Source organism: Drosophila sechellia, chromosome 3L (genome assembly GCF_004382195.2).
Source record: "Drosophila sechellia strain sech25 chromosome 3L, ASM438219v1, whole genome shotgun sequence".
Taxonomy (NCBI): Eukaryota; Metazoa; Arthropoda; class Insecta; order Diptera; family Drosophilidae; genus Drosophila; species Drosophila sechellia.
Window position 1 is genome coordinate 12375893 of NC_045951.1, and position 20937 is coordinate 12396829.

At 42.9% G+C, this 20937-nt stretch overlaps 1 pseudogene; it reads left to right on the plus strand.

The window, feature by feature from the left end:
* The first annotated feature begins 14094 nt into the window (after window positions 1–14094).
* On the plus strand, window positions 14095–20935 carry LOC116800988 (annotated as a pseudogene).
* The last annotated feature ends 2 nt before the right edge of the window (window positions 20936–20937 follow it).

The following is a 20937-nucleotide window of genomic DNA, read 5'->3' on the forward strand; positions in this document are numbered from 1 at the left end:
GAGATGGCGAATCAGACGCCGCCGGTTTGTTTAGTGCGCGTGCGCGTGTTCACTGTACATGGCTCACTGTAGTCGTGCATGGCGCAGGCACAAGTTCATGAGCGGGCACTGAGAGAAAAAAGAGCAAATTAATCGATCAATATCTACTTCTGAAAGAGTTAATTAACAGAAAGAAGTTTAAGATACTATCAGTAAATGTTTAAATCTAATATTTTATAACATTAAAGCTTAGTTTGTTTTAAATGTAAGATGTTTGTTTGGTTTACTTTATTATTCTTATAGATTTTTTTTCTGTGCATGCACTCATGGCGCAGAGCTGCAGCTGAGTTGCAGTTGCAGGCAGAGCCGCTGATCCGCGGCACTGACAAAAGGAATGCCTGAAATGTTTAGGCCGAGTTGGGATTACTGGCGTCCAAACATCGGTGGACTTCAAAGAGCCGCGGACATTTGATGGTAATTGCCGCTAAACGATTTTCAATGTTAGCTTGTAGAAACGTTAACATTTTAAATTTGTGTTATATACTCACGGACATGCGTATGTTAATACCCCGACATCTACCCATTCGTACACCCATGCGTGTGTCGTTAATTCCGGACTTGGACTTGGGCCTCCTGGTCACTCATTAGTGGAATGCGACGATCCTGTTTGGTGGGGGGGAATCGGGTGGCGGCAGTTTCGGTTGCCCCGGAGGCTTGTCGTAGTTTAATGCACCTGGTAAGTTGGCTGCACTTTATTGGGGGATTCATAAGAACCCTGCCCATTATTTTGCATAATTTATTTCACCGCTTACGTAATGGCGGCGAGAACATAAAACCTTTGTTCATTTATTATGTTTATTATGTTATTATTGTTTTTTGTCACCTGAATCGTTGAGTGTTGCTTTTTAGTATCTTAAAGTTATCCATTTGTTTATATACTATAGTTAATTTATAGAAGGACTACGCTTACATCTTAATCAATCGCACAATATGTGACTGAAAAGTATACTAAAACTGGTCAATATACGCCTCTAATTTATGTGAAGAGCTTGACATGCAAATGCCCATCTGGCTTATACACACTTTAATGGCTATAAGATGGCCAGGATGGAATGCCTGTAATAACCTTGATCGCTGACTCAGTGAAAAGCCAACATGAATGGAAAGCAGATAAAAGAGTCATCTGTAGAGTGCCATCTCCGGTGTAATATTGTAGAACAATATTGATGACTGCGAGTTTTCGAACCATGGCCCATGGATGTACAGATGTATGGAGTGCAAAGTATAATTCTCGAAGCCAAATCAGCTCATTACGCAGGCTAATGTAAGCACAACAAAGCCATTCTGACGAGATTTATTCAACGGCTTTAAGTGCTTGGCAGCAGGATGATGCAGCGCTAATGACACCAGACACGACTTCTTCGATTCGTATTCTCAATCTCAATCTGAATCGGAGTCCGAATCTGAATCTGAATCGGTATCTGAATTGGTATCGGAATCCGTTCGATTGCAGACTACAGATGCAGTGAAAAGAGGTATTAACAAAAAGACCAGTACTCGCATAGTGTTTTTCTTACTTTTTTATTCATTTTTTGAATAAAGAATTGGAAGCCGAACATGCGAGGGGGAGCGGCGGTGTGAAAAGGCTTTTCATTTCAAACGCAAACAATCGCGCTGAGTAGGAATTGAAATTAATTTCATGTATCATCATTAATCAAAACACTCGCTGCCTTGTGAGCTGATATGAGTTCGGTAGAGAGGAGGAGTATGAGTACACATTCATATCTGCGGCCATAACGATATTCATTCTGCTATCGAGGCACCGACTTTTGGTGGCGGCATGGGGATGGGGTCTGGGATATGGGGATATAGGGATACGGATCGGGTTTGGGGGCATTCCCCGAGCCCAACTAATCAGCATGCAAAGAAAACAACATTAAGAGTCAACAACAACGTCTGACTCTCAACACAATTATGAGAACTGACGTTGCAAGAGTTTCGTGTTTAATGGCAAGTCACTTTCAGCGCCCCAGTTCACTCATTGTCATTCATCCGATCCGACCAGATGAACTGGAGCTGCTTTCGAGGCATTGCTTATCCATATCCATATTCGTCTACTCGCCATGTATCTCTAACGATGTTTTCTTTGGAAAGTTAGGAGCCGTTTCCAGTAGTTCAATTACAACTTCACCCCACTTAAGGTGTTTTGTTCGTGGCCCAGAGCTCCGCAGCTCCACAGCTGAACAGCTCAACCGCTCCACATATCTACAGCTCTACAGCTGAACAGCAATTATAATCCATACGTATATCTATCTGACGGATACCGAAACTATCTCCAATCGCCGATCATTTGCATTTTTGGCTCGAGAACACATTTGGCCATTTAAATTTGTTCGGTTATGAATAATATACATGTGTTATGCCCAAAAAACCAGTGGCAACCGAAATGCTTAATTTACGCCTATTTATTTTGTCCCCTTTTCAGATCGCCATAAAATACATTAGCACAGTGGGCCCCAAAAAAGCGAGACCCCAGGCTATAACACCGATATGTTGTCGTTACCTTTTGTATTTTGTGTGCATGAATGTATCTGTGTAGGTTGATGCTGACAATTTTGGGAACGGCTTCGGTTTTCGGTTGTTGGTTTCAGATTCAGATACGGATTCGGATTCAGATTCAGATTCTGTTGCTGTTGAGGCCGTTAACAAAACATGACATTTAATAATACGTGTACAATACAAACATACACAAGTGTTATCGCTGACTAAAAAGCTTTTTGTTGCTGCTCTCCCCTGATTGTTGGCATTGTTGTATCTGTGTTTCGTTGTCATTTCGGTATCGGATTTTGTGTCGCTCCCCAAAAATTCATAGCTTCGATTTTCTCGATTGGGCGAAAGGCCGAAACAAATGGCTGGCCATATACGTTTTTATTCGCGTTTTATCAATATGATATTAATAATGTTGACCCGCTGCGGAGCGCAAACGTGTGCATGTTCGCTTATTTAGTGGTGTGTCTAATGGCTAGTAAATGCCCCCCTTTATCACTCGCCGCCGATAGCTATTCAAATTTGTAGCTCAGGCCAGCAGCAGGCGAGCTTTGCGGTAGCATTTGGCCCTTACAAGATTCCAGTCCAAATGAATATGCATAATTTGAATATAACAAGCACTATTTAGCTGGCCTTTGTTTGGCGCTGAAATATTTTAAAAGCAAATACATTTTAAGCCCGAAAGTGTGAGCGCTTGAAAGTTGAAATATTTGTTGCGTACTATTAAAATAATACATTTTATTTGTTTCAGTATCTTTACGTAAAAGCCTTCCTATCTGATTCTAATCACAATTTTACAATGGTATTATGTATATTTGAATTTTGTTAACTTGGCTATAAGGATTGGCATTTTCTTAATGGTAAGCAAGCTTGCTGAATTGTCTGATTTCCTTTGAAAATATTAACCTATGCATTTTGGCGTATTATAACATATTTCTTCTGATTAACTAGTTTTGATCTCAGTATCTTTAACAAATATATTTTCATGAACTCAGCTTTAAAAGTCGAATTAGTCGATTGAAGTAACTAAGCTATATCTAAAGTATGTCTCTATAGAATGCAATATCGATCCAAAACCAGGAGCCTTTGAGAAATAGTGGACACATACTCTGACATACGACCAATCGGGCCATATATAGCTTAGGAGCGATGGAAATTCGCTGTCACGGCTAATGCGTGTGGCAGGGGAAAGTGGAAAAGTGGAAAAAGTGGGAAAATGGGGAAAAGTGGGAAAATGCAGCGGGCCCGGTGGTCGAAACATATGCAATAACCATCGCACATCGCTGGAGGAAATGCAGTGCTGGCTGGCGTATCACTCGCATCCTGCCATTTATTTGTCCTTATTTACCGAGCTCTCCTCGCAGGACCAGAATTCTGGGCACCGAGAATGGGTTTTTGTGTTGGGGGTTGGGTTTTTGGGAGCGTTGCCGCATCATGGCTGTTGACAATGCGAGTTGAATAGATGGCTCTACCTCCCTGTTAGTCCTTGTTGTGCAGTTATTTATTTTCGAACTTCAGTGTGTGAGTATGCATGTGTGTGTGTGTAGCTCTGTGCGTGTGTGTGTGTTCGGCAGTGTCAATACGGCAAGGACAACAATGCGGCTCAGTTCCGACAGTCGTCATCCTGTCAAAACAAAGTGCGATTATTGATAATTTATGATGTCACGGACTTTTCCGGTCTCCGAATTATTATTTTATTGTCTTGCCATTGCCGCATATATATTTTATCTCCTCCTAATGTTGAACGTATTGACTGATCTGCAATAGCTGAGTTCTGATATATTCCAAGTGATTTTCAAATAAAGTTTGACAGGCAGTTAAATAGGCAAAACCGAAATATTAATGAGCTGGCATTTTTGTATGTACCTACCAATAAATCACAAGAAATGCTTATAAGATTTATCTCTAGCTTTTCTTTGGTACAAACAACGAATTAAAAAATGCCCTAAATATTTTAATGCATATATAATAGTACTTATTTCCAGTTGATGTAACTTGCGCACTTCACAGGCAACCAAAGTATTTACATATGTATATAAAATATTTTTGAAGTTACCATCTTGAAAGGCTCTGCGCGGTGTATTTATTATCCTTTAAGATTACTTAACATGCAAAGTTACTGGACATTTGCGGTTTACTCCGACCGCATGCGCAATGGCCTGTCCTTCGTCCTTCGGCACGACATCTGTTTAACCTGACCAGCACATTTGGTCCTTGCATTAACCATTTTGGGTTCGGAACGCACACGACCTTAGGGTCATTTTGGTCGCTGCGCCTGCGCAAAACCGCAACGAGTCCTAAATAAATATTTGCACAGAGCGGCTTGGGGTTAGCCCATCCTGCTAATGCGATGTTTGTTAAACGACTGTTTTGCCAGGGATTTAGTGGTTATTGTGTGAAAAATCTGTGTTTATGCCTAGCGCTTAAATTTATTGACGGTAGTAGGCACGAAAATGCCAATGTAAACAGAACTTTAAATGGAGGAGAGCTACGTCCGGCGGTAGGGAGGAATCAAATGCCAACCGGAAGCAACTCGGAACGGCGAGTAGCCATCACTTAACAAACCCAAAAGTGTCTGGATGCTCGTATATGGTTATATAACCGTATGTGCTAATTTTACGGTTGACAGATACAAAGACCAGCTGTATGCACTCAAACAAAAAAGGATAATGGTTTTTAAATTTTAAAAATCTATGGAGAAGACTTGCATTGATGGCTAATAGTTTATTGTTAGCTGAAGCTCATTGTTATTTTCAATCTTTGGCAATCTTTGTAAGCACTGTTCTTCTTTTTCTGGTATTTGATGCGAGATGGGCTTCGATTTTTCTCCAAGTGTAAGCGGGTACTTGGAAAAAGCACCACCTCCATGTTTGCACTGCCCGCATGCGCCGATGACTGCGTTTTCAATTTAGTCGGTAGTTGACAGTAAACGCCATAATTTGTACCCAAGCGAGTTGCGTCAGTAAATCCAAAGATGACGAGCCTCCTCCTATCCAGCAAACGAGGGCTTCTCCTCGTCCGCGTGAAAGGGTAGGAGTGAAGTGAGGATGAGAAGGAGGAACACATTCCCGGATCGTGGGGCACGCGACTTAACGCGCCGCTCTCGCCCCGGCTTATTAGGTTAATTACGAGTTTTTGATTGGTAAATTAAGGCCGGGCACCCGGGGCGGCTGAAAGATGGAAGCGAAGACTTGGTGCCGGATCGTATCCGTAATTCGGCACGCGGCAACCCGCTGCTCGCGCCAGCCATTTCGAAATCAGTTCTTAACTGAATGCCTCAATTCAAATGCGTAAATAATTAATTTGGAAGCCATTTAGGCGTCTGTCTGCCACTGGGTGTCTGCAAGTCTGGCTATTGACGCCCTTTGTATCTGTATCTCGCCGATACAGATAAACCACCCGCCGCGCCTCATAATTTCCACAGCCGCCGTTTTTTGGGGGTGGGGAGTCCACTGAAGTCCCACGAAGATGGGGAAACACTAAGAACCTCGCCTTTGAAATTCCTTAATGTCTCTGTTGGGGAGTTAAATATTTAATCCTTTACCAGTTTATTGGTGCTATACAGGTGTTTCCACAGTAGCATTATGGGTTCTAAAAAATCCATTATAAGTGTGTGAATGGGTAAAATAGACAGCTGCCTGGACTTGGACTTGGACAGGTGGGGATAAAAAAGGATGGGTTATAACAATTATTAACAAAATAAACATGTTTATGACTTGTAGTATATTAATATCCAAAGAAAATCGTTTTTATAAAATTTAATAAATATTTAACTTGGCATAATAGTTATATTTCATATGTTTTGCCAATATTTCAGGCTTCGATTTCCCATATAGAGATTGTTACCTTATACAAATAAAAAACCGCCTAATGAGAACACTCACTTATGAACGTTGTACAAACAAAACCATAGATGGGTTCAATCCGCTAATTGAACTGGCCATCGGCATTACTTTTCCCGGAAAGTGGACTCTATTCAATTTGCTATCAGCTAGCTAGCTTTTCGCCTGCATCTGCGAAAGTAATCTATAATTCTAATGTATGGCATTGCGAGCGGAGATAGCAGCGCGTGGCATTATCAGCAGCGATAATGAATACACAATTACCGCCGCAATCGTAATCGGTTGCCCCAGCAAACAAAAGCAGAAATATTTACTTATAAATTTGCGCAACAACACCAGTGCAGATACATATATTGGAGTCTGATGTTTGGCATTTGAATATGGCCACCATAACTTTGTTTCCCCCGAGCACTCGTAGCACATTAAGGATTCGGATCAGTCACGTACTGACATAGGTAACCCATGCGTATCTGCATTTGCACTTGCGTCAGATACGGATACAAAAAAAAAATAAGTAACAGAGAGAACAGAACAGTAACTAGTGACAGCGGGGCCAACCGCCCTAATTGTCAGCAGATAACATCGGCAATTTATGTACCTGCCTGGTTTTTTCGATGTAATAACAAAGTTCGGTTGGTAGAAATGGAACGGATAACCGTGTTACATTTCCCCATGGAAATGCACTGAGAAAAATGGGTTAAATGCTATATAGACTGCGCTTAGCAAGTCAGTTGATTGTGCATATAGAAGGGATATGATAATTTATATCATATAAAGCAATTTGAATGATTTTTGAAAGATTATTCCCATACCTTTTGTTAGAATCTCTTCCCTTCATGTATCTATACCTTTGTATCCACATCTTTCACTGTACTAACAAGTGCATGTGGATTCGCAGTAAAATGAATTATTTCGGCTGAGAACCCGTTTATGTCAAACCGATTGCCGCGAAATGGCGAGACTGAAGACACCGAGCTATAATTTGAGTGTCTAGGTCGCACTTATCTCGCATCGCAGGGGCCAAAAGGAAAGGCCTAAGTTGCAATTACACCTCGCGACTCCTCGGCCTGAATTCACGCACACCCACACTCCGAGAAATGAGGGAGCACTCCGCACACGCAATGATGAAATAAATCAAACAAAATAATTGCTTTTGTTTCAACAGCGAAGAACACAACATTCAGGACTCTGTGTTGGCGGGGGATGGGCGGAGGAGCTTTGACTGGGCCAGAAACTGAGGCATCGTCGAAGCTGTCGACGGGAAATATGCTTCGCACCTGTTCAATAGTGGCTACCAAGTAGACCCAAGGAGTTGGCCTTACTGGAGTGTCTGCACTCCTCACCATGCTCCTTTCAGCATGGCAAAACCCAAAACGCAAATTTACGACACGCAACTTGTTCCCGAACTGCGGGTGAGTTGAACTCGTGTTCCGCGTCAGCCCCACCAAAGACATGCCAACTGTCCTCCGGATGGCGGACGTTGCAGGAAGGAGGACGAAGTGCATCGGGGTAAATTAACAGCACCTGCGCCGGCTCCTGCAATTGTGGCAGTCTGGAGTGGAGTCGAGATCCCTGCCCCGACCTTCCGTATCGAGTAATCCGCTCATGCTGCTAATTGAAAATCACAAAATGATGCTAAATTAAAGGAGTGGGAGTGGATGCATAATGTCTGCCAATTGATGGGACTTTCGTTAGTGAAACAATACCATTTTATTATTTTATAATTTTAAAAACATATATGTTTCAGTTCAGAAAGATATTTTTTAAGAGTTTTATGGCAATAATATATAAGTATATAATATTATATTAATATGTGGCGAAAAAGGTCACAATTTCTGATTCACGTTGTATCTGAAATAATCATACTATATACTTTTTATGCTACTTTATTGTATCTTTGGATGTCGAATGAGTTTGTTTCATTGTGCCAGGATAGCTTCGTATCGATTTTGAATTTTTGAACAATTTTCCAAACAATTTCTGAGCTAATGAGCTAGGCAATATTCGAAAAATGGAATTATATAACTAGCTCCTCGGCATTTTTAATCCGAATACGTAATATCGCAATAAATGATTGTCAGGGCAAATGAGGCGAGCGGAACGAGGGATCGGGATGCGGATCCGGATGCGAATGCGGATCGGCGTCGCTCTTAATGGTCGGCCATTATTTCACTGGAATCCTCAAATTGTCGTTGCGCGTTACCAGCAGATACGAGTATTTGCAACAAATTCGGGTATGACTACCCTCCTTCGTGGTATTTATGAGGCCATACCCCCACCCATCCCCTGCGATCATTATGGTTGCGCCGCGGGTAGCGGGAATTTATAGAGCGGGAATACTTTTGAATTGGAAACCGCCATCGGGGTGGCAAGATACATACGGGGGGTGGTGGCCTCGGTGGGGGTTGGTTCCGCCCAGGCCAATTTGTACGTAACTCAATTTATGTACTTACAAAATATTCGTTGTCATTGCCGAGATCCGGATGCTTACATAGGGAGTAGAGTGTACAATCTATGGGTTTCCATTCATTTATAACCCAATGTTGCCTAAGTAGATTATTCGGTAACAGAGGAATATTACGATGGCAGTAAACTTTCCACCATTTTTAATTGGGATTTGTATTTGCCTGAAAACTGGATATTCTCACTCTGAAATTTGCATTAGCATATAAAGTATAATAATCATTAAAAGATATTGGATTTGATTGTTTGTATGCTGTTGTTTATAACTTTTCAGTTTATAGTATGAAAATATATTATAATTATTAAAAATATATTATAATATGAAAAGAAATAGTTGCAAAACACGTTTAATTAATCCTTATCAGGCGCTCTAATATTATATTTCCCCCACAATGTTAACAAACCCAATAGTGTTAATACCAACAAGCACGCCCTGGGCTTCTGTTCCTGCCACATGGATGCGAACATCAATCCAGAATCCGCACATCCCGTACATCCTGTGGCAGTTGCAAGGAGCCCATTCAGCATTTGCTCCGATTTTAGGTGGGTAATGCGTTCCGGAGATTGGGAAATGCGATTGGCTTCGTCACGTCAACTCGTCGACTCGACTGCCGCAGGATAGGCGTTCCCATTGTCGGCGTTAGTTAACAGGGCTGTTCAATTTTTCCGCACTAATTAGATTAAAAAGGAGGCACACGGATGCTGCCGAGCTGAGTCCACTGACAAAAAAAAGTGAAGGAAAGTAGCGAGTGGGGAGGGACCACAAAAGGCAAATCTTGAGTTGTGCGGAATTCCTGTATCGGCAGCCGGCGATAAAAAGGTCAAAACAACTGCCAAATACTTTAATCCTATTAAGGACATAATTCAACTATAGCAAAGACACATGTTGCCGGCGCAGACGACAGGAAGGATAAAGAGCTGTGAGATTGTCCTTTTTGCGCCGTCTACACGATTGAGAACTTCTGCCCAAAAATATAAAAAAAAAGGGGCACGGGCATTAGGGCGTAAATAAACCCGATACCAGGCGACTAATGCAATTAAATGAAACAGTGTGTTGATATAAGAAATATGTGAACTAAGCTTGCTTTTAGAATTTGATTATAAGTCAGCCAGTTAGCGGAAATAAATAGTCTGAAAAAATAAATAAAAAGATTAGTGCAAATAAAGCCGATTTCAGAGGACTAATGCATACAAATAAACCTGTCTGTTGATAGAAAGAAAATGTTGATCGTTTCTGTTAAATAAAAAATATAGAATAAGTCAGATATTATGTGAATATTATTTCGCTTTTTAATCGAATATATTCCCAAGATGAAATTTCCCATCTGTATTACAGAGATTGATTAAAAACCTGCAGCTCGGAATAATGCCTTAATGCCGTGATTATCGGGAGCAGTCAAAGTGTCAGCCCAGGTTGTTTCATTCACAGCGATCGCTGGAGATTAAAAATTTGCTCATTTCATGGGTTTTACACCTCGCCCCGGACAATATGCGAGTTTTTCCCACTTTTCCGCCAAATCCTGGCCCCTTTGTATCCTCGTTCAGTCGTCCATTATTTGCCGTCGCCTGTCACCGTCACTTCCCCTATTGTCCGGACATTGTTTGTTTTCATCCGTTTAATAATTGCAATGTTGCTAGTGATGTCTCTTTTGCCATTCCATTCGTTGCCAGGCCCATTCTAATTTCCATCTGCCATCCTGCGGGATGAGGAAGTGAGTCCTAGGTGATGGACCACCGACGGACAGTTTGTTTTGCCGATTGTCTGCAGTTAATGCGAAATCCGCTTACGTTTTGGCCATATTTACGCACTCGCCGAGTTAATGCTTAAATTTGCAACTTTTTAATTATTGTAAGCGGATTTGCCTTCGAAAGACTTGTTCGCCCGGAAAACAGAATGCAGCTCGTCCTTTTCACTTGTCCGCGGGATTTCTAGCACCTTTGCAGCACCTGACGAATCGCAAATTCTCACAAAGATGTCCTGCCTATATAAACACATTCTTTTATATATACATATATAAAGCTAATTTAATGCAGGAAGAACCTTTCCAGCCACTTCCTCTCCCTCCTTTTGGCCAATTGAAATTCCTTTCTTGGAGCAGCAGCAGTCGCAGCATAATATGTAATAAGCATAGATAATGGCTTATTGTTGGAAACTTTTTTAATATAAATATGCACACATGCAGATGTACCGCATCCTGTGTATCCTGACAGCCTGGTTGTCTCTGAAAGAGACTGCGTTATTGTTAATCATTAGACAAAAAGTGAGACGAGACACAAAATATATATGCTGGCTGCAGCATAATTAAACTCGGCACGGCACTGCCTCCTCGAAATTAAAATAGAAAAGCGCCAAAAAGTTGAAAATAATATGAAATAAAATATGTGCTCGCATGGCAAAAAATAAAATTAAAGCAAAAATAAAGGATCCAAAGAGAGCAAAGCACATTGTGATAAGGACTGCGTCGAAATGCGAACAAAACCAAAAATATTTTAATGACAAAACCAAATGTTCGCAAACAAAGTGAGCATGCATCCCAGCCAGTTCCCAATCCCGTATGCCAAAATCCCCGCAATCCGCACCAGAAACGGAGCAACCAACCACCAACGAAATGGAGGAACCAAAGCTATTATGTGCTCGCCCGTAATTATTTGCATAAAAATATATGCAAAGGTCTAAACAAAACAGTTTAGCAATCAATTATGAAAACACGTTAAATAGCCAAGTGCGAGGCCGAATGTGAATGTGCAAAGAGTGGTATATGGTATGGGATGGTATGGTATGGCATCTCCAAATGGGTTGTTTTCGGTCTGGCTCTATATATGGGAGTTATTTTGAAAGGGCCTTGCGCACTTGAAGGCGAGACAATCGGCAGATGCCATTGTCGTTTATTTGAAATACACGAATATTTACTTGGGGGCACCAAAGCACAATCCAAATCACACTTACGCACATTAACACGACATCTAAGGTACAGTGTGTACTCGACGATAAGTGAAGGCAAATAGGCGAGGTGATAAACGTTTGTTTGCCAGCCCAAAACAAAAGTAACGCCTCATGAGAATGGCCAGAAAGGCATCATTGCCACATCCAATCAGATGATATGTCTTCCACTTGGTTTCATTAAAACTTCATTAAACAGAGCTGCCTGTCAGTTTGACCTTTTTATATTTGTGTACTTACTGTGACAATCAGAGTTTACCACTTTCCAAACACAACATTTACCCAGTGAGTGATTGCTGTATTACCAAACAAATCAAATAGCCAGGCAAACTTTGCTTATTTCATATTGTTATATGGCTAAGGAAATTCCAAAGATTAAACATAACTTTAAGATATAATGATGCAAGCTCTCTTTTGATCAGGTTTCCTTTGAAGCACGTTGGAAAATCTGAATTAAAATTTAATTTAATTTATAAACATTATAAGATGTAATAGATTGTCCCGATTTGAATACTTTTAGCCAGTCTGAAAGAAGAATCCATCGACACATAACTCACTCGACCAAATTCGAAATAAAGTATACCTGAGATGTGGAAAGTCCATTGTGAGCCAACTGTAAATGAGTTTTCCGAATAAAATGCACATTAGATTAGGGCCTTTCTTTTCTTCTACGGAATTTCCATTCCGCGCAGAGCGCCCAATCAAAAACTCCACAACGATTTATGGGTCTACATAAATTCAGGGAATATTGTGTGTGCAGTAGTAGTGCCCATGCCCACCGCAGTTAATCCGATTATGAATCGCAGCGTTTGGTGATGATGATGGCAGCGATGCGATAATAATATCCAACATTATTTTGCATTGCGTATAGGCCCAAAAAACACCTGGCTAGAGAACGCTTTCGAGATTACGAAATGGCCTAAACCGTGGCCCGGAATTGGTCAGAAGTCAACGAGTGCGAAGTGTTAAGTGAAATGGGCTTTAAAACTTAAGTTTCCACCCAGTAATAAACTCCAGTATGTCCACTCAGCAGCATTCTCGACTGAGAATCCTCGGCTCAAGTTGAGTTGTTATGCTTCCGTTGAGTGTTGGCAAATATTTAACGTAGTATAAATATCCGCCCCCCTAACTTTCCCCATCATTGTGATCTACCCACATCTCAGTTCATTTTTTTTTTCGGGGGTGGAAAGCCCTCGGCCTTGTGTATAACACAGAAAAAATCTAATTTTCCAACTTTTTACGACACTCGCTTGCCAGTTCTGCGGCAATTTCATAAATATTTTCCGCTTCTTTGCGTTTGCATACTTTGTATGCAAAAAAACATGCCATCATCAGAACATTATCCCGCCGCGTGTAAATGAAATTCTCCTTGTCTGCCCGCCCGACTTCCCCACTTGGTTTTTCGCCCATCTCCCCCGGAATTTATCCTCCTCCTCCTTTTGCTCAGCAGCGGGAAAAACGACTGCGATTGTGGTAACAGAAGCGAAAATGGGGGAGCATCGCGCACAAGTCGAGGGTTGTTGACTTATATCATTTATCATAAGGAATTAGGTTCAAGCTTGTTATTAATATTAGACTGGGTAGACTGGGTACTTCGTACTCCGAAGCCCGTACTCCTTGGGCAGAAACTCCCTGGTCGGCGTGAAGCCGTTAACGTGCGAGAGCGTTAATAAAGTTCATAAAATAAACAAAGTCCGCAGTCAACATGTGAAATTAAAATCTTTGCGGCGCTGTCAATTGGCGTTGCTAAAGAGCTCCGGAGTCCGGACCACTCCGGAGCAGTCTATTAAAAAGTAAATCTTCCACTTTATCGCCCACAGTGAGGCGGAACTTCGACGGATCCCATTAAGCTATTCGTTTTTATTGGTTTATGAAAGGCGATATTGACAATCTGGCGCAATTGTCGCCACGCTTAATTGGAGTAACCAAATGATAAGAAATTAGAGTAATATGCAGTTTGAGAGTGTTTCATATCTGCAGGCTATCAAATGGATCTGTTGAGATAAGATTGGAGATGATATCTCATAGTTTTAAGGGATAACATAAAATGGTAAGAATAGATACTTTCACTTTAAGGACAAATCATGTAGATCATAGGGTTAGAATCTTGTAAACAAACAGAAGCAACTACCTCCTAACTTTTACCTTAAATTTATGTTGAGTCATGACAAGTCAAGTGGCATTACTTTTGCGTTGCTGGCACATAAAATCGATGGAAACAGCCAGCTTGGATGGGTTGCAAATACCAGCTAGTCGTACTACCAATTTGCCGTGTTGCGTAATGTCCGAGTGGTTTCATAGCCGACAACTGCACGGCATACGATGACAATGCAGCTAGGCAGCGGCGCCTCACAATGCCGCATCCTCGAGATGCCACAGTCGCATCCCTCGGATACATTCCACCGCGGCCATCCCTCTGCCGAATCCTCGGAGGTCCTGCGACGCCTGCAGCAACTGCAGCTACTGCATGGCGGAATGAAAGCGGAAAAAGCTGAAAAAAACGAAGCAGAAAGCAAGAAGCGGCGGTACGTGGGCAACCCCCTTGTGCGAGCGAGCGAGTATATACAGAGTCGGCTATAGCCTTCCCCTAGGAGCGGCATTATTTTTCCGTTTTTCCGTTTTCCGTTACCCGTTTTCCCAGCCCAGTCCAGCCCATCCCAGCCATGCCATGCCATTCCAATCCATTCCATACCATTTTCGCTGACCGTAAGCCACGCCCTGTGCATGTTGAAGCGAGTGCAACAACACGATGGATACAACAACTGTTAGATACGAGCGAAAAAGTCGAATGAAAAGAGCCAAGATAAACACTTAAGCTTAACAAAAAACGATAAAACCGCCAGGAGGAAAAGTTGCCAAAGGTAGCAATCTATGTAGAATGTTTTATGGCCAAAACTGGTGGGGTTTTCTTTTTTTAGGTTTTTTGTGTGCAGGGGGAGGGGGAGCGGATTTTGAGGGGGCAAGGGGCCAGCCACACATGTCCAATATTCTCTTAACGCGATAAAAATGAAGTAGCAACATTGAAATCTGGCCAAGAGAGGGAGCGAGAGGGGTGCACATCTTTCTTTCTTTTTTTTTGGTAGGTGGCAACAGACGGCCGAAAAAACACAGAAACATCAGTTACAATTTTGTTCGGTCTCTTTGCCACTGCTCACACTGCTGCCCCTTTGGGGATATAGATATTTCTGTATCTATGGCTCTAAGCCACCACCCCCTTTGAAATACTTTCTCCCAAAAACTTTTTCGGGACCTGCACGCGCCCCTGAACGAATAAAAAGATAGCGTGGTTAAACGCGCTTATTTCGGTTTATGATTAAATTTATTACGTGTACATCCAACCACAGCCCATCCAAAAATAACAAAATGTAAAGAAAATGGGTTTTTGGGGCTTGGGAAGAAGTTGCTGCCCTTTTAAATTTAATTACGCTTTGCGGCGCTCAGACACAAAAAACAAAAAAAAAAGGAAAAGGAAAAAGAATCTGAAAAGTTTGATCTAATTGGCCATTCTACTAAGCTTAACCCTTATTATTTTTGATGAGCGCTCTTTCTAATTAGGTTGGCGAAATTGATTTCAACGAGCGGGCACAATTCCCAAGTGGCCTATAGTCCTTCTCGTTCTGGCCAAGAGCCAGCCAGAGCCAAGTGTCGCCGTGCAAAAGTATCTTTTTATCTGGCTGCCTGTGTTTCTGTGTTCTCCGTGTTTCTACGATTGCCAACAGGGATGTGGCTCTAGCTGAAGCTTCGGAGAAGGATGTATCTGTATCTGTGCATGTGGATGTGCCAATCGAACCCCCAACTGGCGCTAGTGGCTCCGGCGCTCGTGCTCGCTCGCTCTGCTCCTGCTCCTGCTCCTGCCGCTGCTGCTGTAGAAAAAAGTAGAAAAAATCGTAGAGTCACCGCCACCATCCATCCCCCCCGAAAGTATCTTTTGGCCAGCTTTCGTATCTGGTCCTCTCTCTCACTGTCGTGTCTTCGGATTCTCGTACCTTTCGGACTTTTTCGTCGCTGGTGCCTCGTTTATTTATGATTATCTGTGTACAACTTGTTCCATGTTCATCGCATGTCGATGATGGCTGTATGCTGTATGGTGAATGCCGTATTCTGTTCGCTATATGGAGAGCATCGGTATCTATCTGGTTTGTTTGCTACACTCCGAGCATTAAACCCTGCCCCGGGGTGCATACAGGTACCACTGCAGATATATGAATGTGCACCTCCTATCCACAGATACACAGGCACTCGTGGATACGTGGATGAGCTCCATGCCCCCCGCCCGCCCATCACCCCATCTGAAAACTGCAGCTCCTCCGATTCAGACTCCCAGATAGAGAAGAGCACTCCTTTGTAGCACTTTTGTCTTCGTTCATTAATGGCTGGTTGGTCGGTTAGCTGGTTGGCTGCATCTTGGCCCACTTGCCACTTGCAACATCTCGAGTTGCAGCCGTGTAATCGTCAAGACGGCAGGCGCTTGTCCATTGCTCCTCCCACAGATTTATGTTCTACTACATCATATAAATATGATAAATTACAATAATAATATTCATTTACCTTTTTTGATAAATTTTTCGTCACTTTTCATTTTAAACTTTAAGTTTTAAAGAATTCTCATTCAGCAACAATTAATTAATTTGCTAAATATTTATTGAGGATCTATATTTCCATAAGTAATTTTGCCTTGCAACCCAATGAACTTAATGTAACTACCAATATATTTTAAGTTGAATCTTAAACATTTCCCTTTTTCTAGCTAATTTCTAAATCCCCAAAAGCTTTAATTTTCTAACAACTCCATATTGGTTACATTAAAACCAATCAAAGTTCCTTTTATCTACCATTATATTTCAGAACAAGTGTCTGAAGTCCCTGAACCCCACACACACCCACCCACTCACTACTTTCTTGCAATAAGAATCCCCAATTTCGGTACTTAATACAAGTTTTCACTGCTCTTCAGTAGACCTCCTCGAAGAAAATCAATCAAAAACATTGTATAAAGAGGCAAAATCCAGCAGACGCGCCAGCAGGCATAACCGCAAGCTCAAGGGAACTCCCAAGATAAGTCCTGCGGGAAATGGGAAATAATGGGAGTGCTGGGGAGTGTGGAGATGGCAACTGGGGGGAAGGCAATAAAATCCCCAAACCGAAGGCTAAAAACGAATCAATACCCGCACTGCGCCCGACCGCAACTATACGCCCCAAAAAGCCCGGCGAGTCAAAGCGATTACACCGGAGCGGAGCACACAAACACCTTTTCATTTGTATCTATTAGATTAAAATTCATGTCGACGTTTGTAGAGACGCGTACTAGCGTACCAGAGTACTCGCGTACGCACTCCGCACCGCAACACGCGCTTCCAGATACAAAGATACATAGATACGGGCAAAAATGGTGTGCTTGACTTGGCTTGGCTCGGCTCGGCTTGGCGCTCTCGACTCACAATCATCATTGGCCTGGTCTGGTCTGGCTTGGCCTGGTCTTTTGCTCCGCAGCTCTCGACGAGCTATCTGCAAACAAGAAGAGATACATTCGTTGCTCGTGAAGGGGAAGGGGGGAGGGGGGGTGGTAGCTACATATCCCCAAGATACGAAGCCCAACGAAGCGAGGCGAAGCCATCAATACAAGCCGTACGACTACAGATACAACTACATGGCTCGACACACAGATACTCGTACTCTGTGGCAACAAGCAAAGTACAAAGGATACAAATATATCTCGTGTTCGAAATATAAAAATCGTTAAACAAAGACTGGCGTTGTTTCTGGATTTGGATCGACTGCGACTAACGACCATGGTGGGTATGGGCTTGGGGATGTTTCGAGAGGGTGTTGGGCGGAGGGGGGCACTTTTTCGGGGAGTTGGCTTTGGCATCATCTTGCCCTCCCGCTTTTGCTTGCGGCCATTTGGGGCAACTTTTCCGTGCACTCTGTCTCACTCTTTCTGGGCGCACTCTTTCTCTCTCTCTCTCGCTCGCTTAGCGCCAGTGAGCCCGCCTCGAAAAAGGTTGCTACTTGCGGATCCCCCTTTTTTCCACCATTTTCCCCGCCCATGGGAGAACTTGCTGCTGCGGTTGTCGTCTTGTTGTTGCAGTTGTTGCTGCTACTGCTGTTGTTGTTGTTGCTGTGCTTCTGCACAGAAGGCGACGGCAATTTTGTAGGCGCGCCAATGGGTTAACGTGATCTGAATTTGTTGCTCGCGAGCCAATTAATGTCGCTCCGAATTAAAAGGAAGATACTGATGCCAGATACAGATACGGATCGTAAAAGTCACTTCAAGTGGGTTAACCAGGAAACACCATTTTCTTTTTCTTAATAAGCTTTGCCTTTTGAGTGATCAAAATTCGGTTTGGCATTTAAGAAGCATGAAATATTTTTATTTTATATAAAAATTTTGAAAGCTTAAGTTTTTGAATATATTGGGAGAAAATAAAAATTAAAAAAAAAATAATAATAAATAAATAACACAATTTTTACAAACAAAAATGTTAAGACATATTTTTTTGATAACAATTGATAGTTTCTTTCAATTGATTTTATTGTCTAAATTACTTTAAAAGTATTTACCAAATATTTATAATATTATAATATTTATTGATATAATATTACATAAATGAAAAAAAATTATATTAATAATTTGGGATATTCTAACACATATCTTTTTGGTTGAAAATATTAAAGTCATTCAAGACAAATGTGAAATTTCAGAAAATGAAACTAGTAACCCCATGTTAGTGACCTTAAAACGGTGGTTGGTTAAACATTTATTCTGGCACTATCAATCCATTAATTTTCATGAAAACTTGCGAACCGTTTTCCCCGTGGCAAGGAAAACCGCCCAAATAAATGACTATCGAGAAACTAATCGTTAATGTCGGAGCAATGGAAAAGGATAAAGCTGCTGCTCCGGCGATGGTGACTTCATTTAAATGTTGTAAGAATTTGTTTACTGCGTGTGCGACACACAGCTAAGGTGGGGGCGGTAGATGTGGGGTGGGTGTGGCAATAGCAGGGGCAGGGGCAGGGATAACCACCGATTGCCAGGAACGACAAAGTAGCTTTCGAATGTGCTCAGTACTCAGATACATATGTAGCACATAGACGCCATCCCGCTCTAGCAGCTGCCGTCACTCCTCTCGAGTGGCGTTTCAATTAATTAGAAAAAGTTAAAGAAACGCCACGGCAAAAACGAAAAGCGAAGTACGAAAAACAAAAAACAAAAAACAAATACCTACATAATAAAATGTAAGAGCGTATGTTGTAGCGGCAAAAGCTGCGACGGCAGCTGCGGTGGCGATTTTTGTTCTTCTCGTTTTTTCTTTTGATTTTTTGTTTTTTTCTGTTTTTGCTGGAGCAGCGCGAAAGATGCCACCAATCCAGCCAAAGAGCCAAAGCGGTCAAGAGGGGCGGTGCAGGGGGTTGGGTTGGGGGGAGGTGGTTTCTGGAGGGGAACGGCCGTAGCAGCGACTGCGGCAGAGGCGGATGATAAAACATTACCCATCGCGTTTGGCCCAACCTCTTCACGAGTCTCGTCGTTCATGTTCATCAGGCTTTTCTTTTTTCATCAGCGGCGAAAAGCGAGAAGCGAGCGTAAACACTTTGCTTTCATACGTCGCGACATTCGTGTTGTTGTTGTTGTTGTTGTTGCGTTGTTTATGGCAACAACTACACGGAGCAACACCCACGGCAGCAGCAGCAGCAGCAGCAACAGCAACTGCGGCAGCAGCAGCAAGTAGCAGCGTTGCAACAGCAACAGCAGCAACATCATCGCCGACAACAACAACACCTACAAATACATACATCGGCATTTACAACAACACGCAATAACAGCCATTTTTCTAGTTGTTAAGTTAATTTTTTCATGTTCTGCCGCTCTCGGTGTTGCTGCTGCTGCTGCTGCTTCTTGCCGCCGCTGCTGCTGCTGCTCATATGCCATCTCGCTCGCACGCCAGCAAGACGACAGCCAACGCGAGCAAGTTGCGATACTGCCGCTGTCGCTGCCGCTTGGATGCGATTCGTGACCAACGGCGCAGCGGCTATAGCCATCCCGCTCTCGCCCGGCCGCAGCTGGCAGATACTTTATTTATGGTCACACCGGCGGTAGATACTTTTTTTGTTGCACCCACCCCCCTTAACCAACTGGTTTGCTGCGTCTCGCTCGCACTTGCAGCGAGCTTGGTGGCTCTGGTGCGGCAGGGGGTTGAGGGGTATCTACCGTACCATACCGATTCCGATGCCGATTCCAATCCCAATCCCCTGAGTGCCACACACAGCCGGAGCGCCAGCCCACTTATAATGATAATCATTATTGCCGTTGTTGCCGTTCGTGTGTCGTCGTGCCGCCTCGTTTGCTACTTTTTCCAGCGCACACAGATACTTTTCGCACGCACACCAGCGTCCAGATACTGGGCCGCTCTCAAAAAGAGCAAAGAGAGCGCACGCACACCACCGAAGGTGCGAGTAAAAATGAGGGGAGAAACCCGTTTGTGCGCTCTCTCGCTCACACATACACACGCGACGCGGCACTATGTATCGTTGTGGTGGTGCGTGGGCCTGTTCTTGTTGTTGCTGCGCTGTTTTTCGATTGTCGGTTGTCGTGTAATTCCCATTTGTCGTACACTTTGTAGTTGCTCAAGAAACTCATGTTAGTCTACTTTTGACTGTTACGCAGATTGTTCGTATCGTTCGTGTCCGCCGCAGTGCCAGTGCCGCAGTGTGAATATAGTGCTCTCTGCCCGCCGCTCGCCGTCGTTCTGCGAGCTGGATTCAAATTCAGTACCCAGATTCAGAAACAGAATCAGATTCACACCCAGATACTACTATTTGCTGCCGCCGCCTCTGGTTCATTCGTGCTTCGTTTTCGCATCCTCCGGATAGAGCTGCTCCTCCCGCATACCGATTTTACCAATTCGACCAATTTAAACGACTCACAACCGATTCTCGTCGAGCCGCCCGTCGGATTTAACGGATTTACGGTGCCCAGTAGCGCCTGTGTTGGCCAACTAACTCGAGTTGGCCAGCTCCTTGCAGCCGTCGGCAAGTGCTACCAACGCAGTGCAACGAAACCAATAACATACAAAAAATATAAACACAGCCCAAAGAAAGTAAACACTGAAATAGCTCGCAAGCCGGATCCAAAATCAACATAAAAACTAGTTCGGATCAATCACA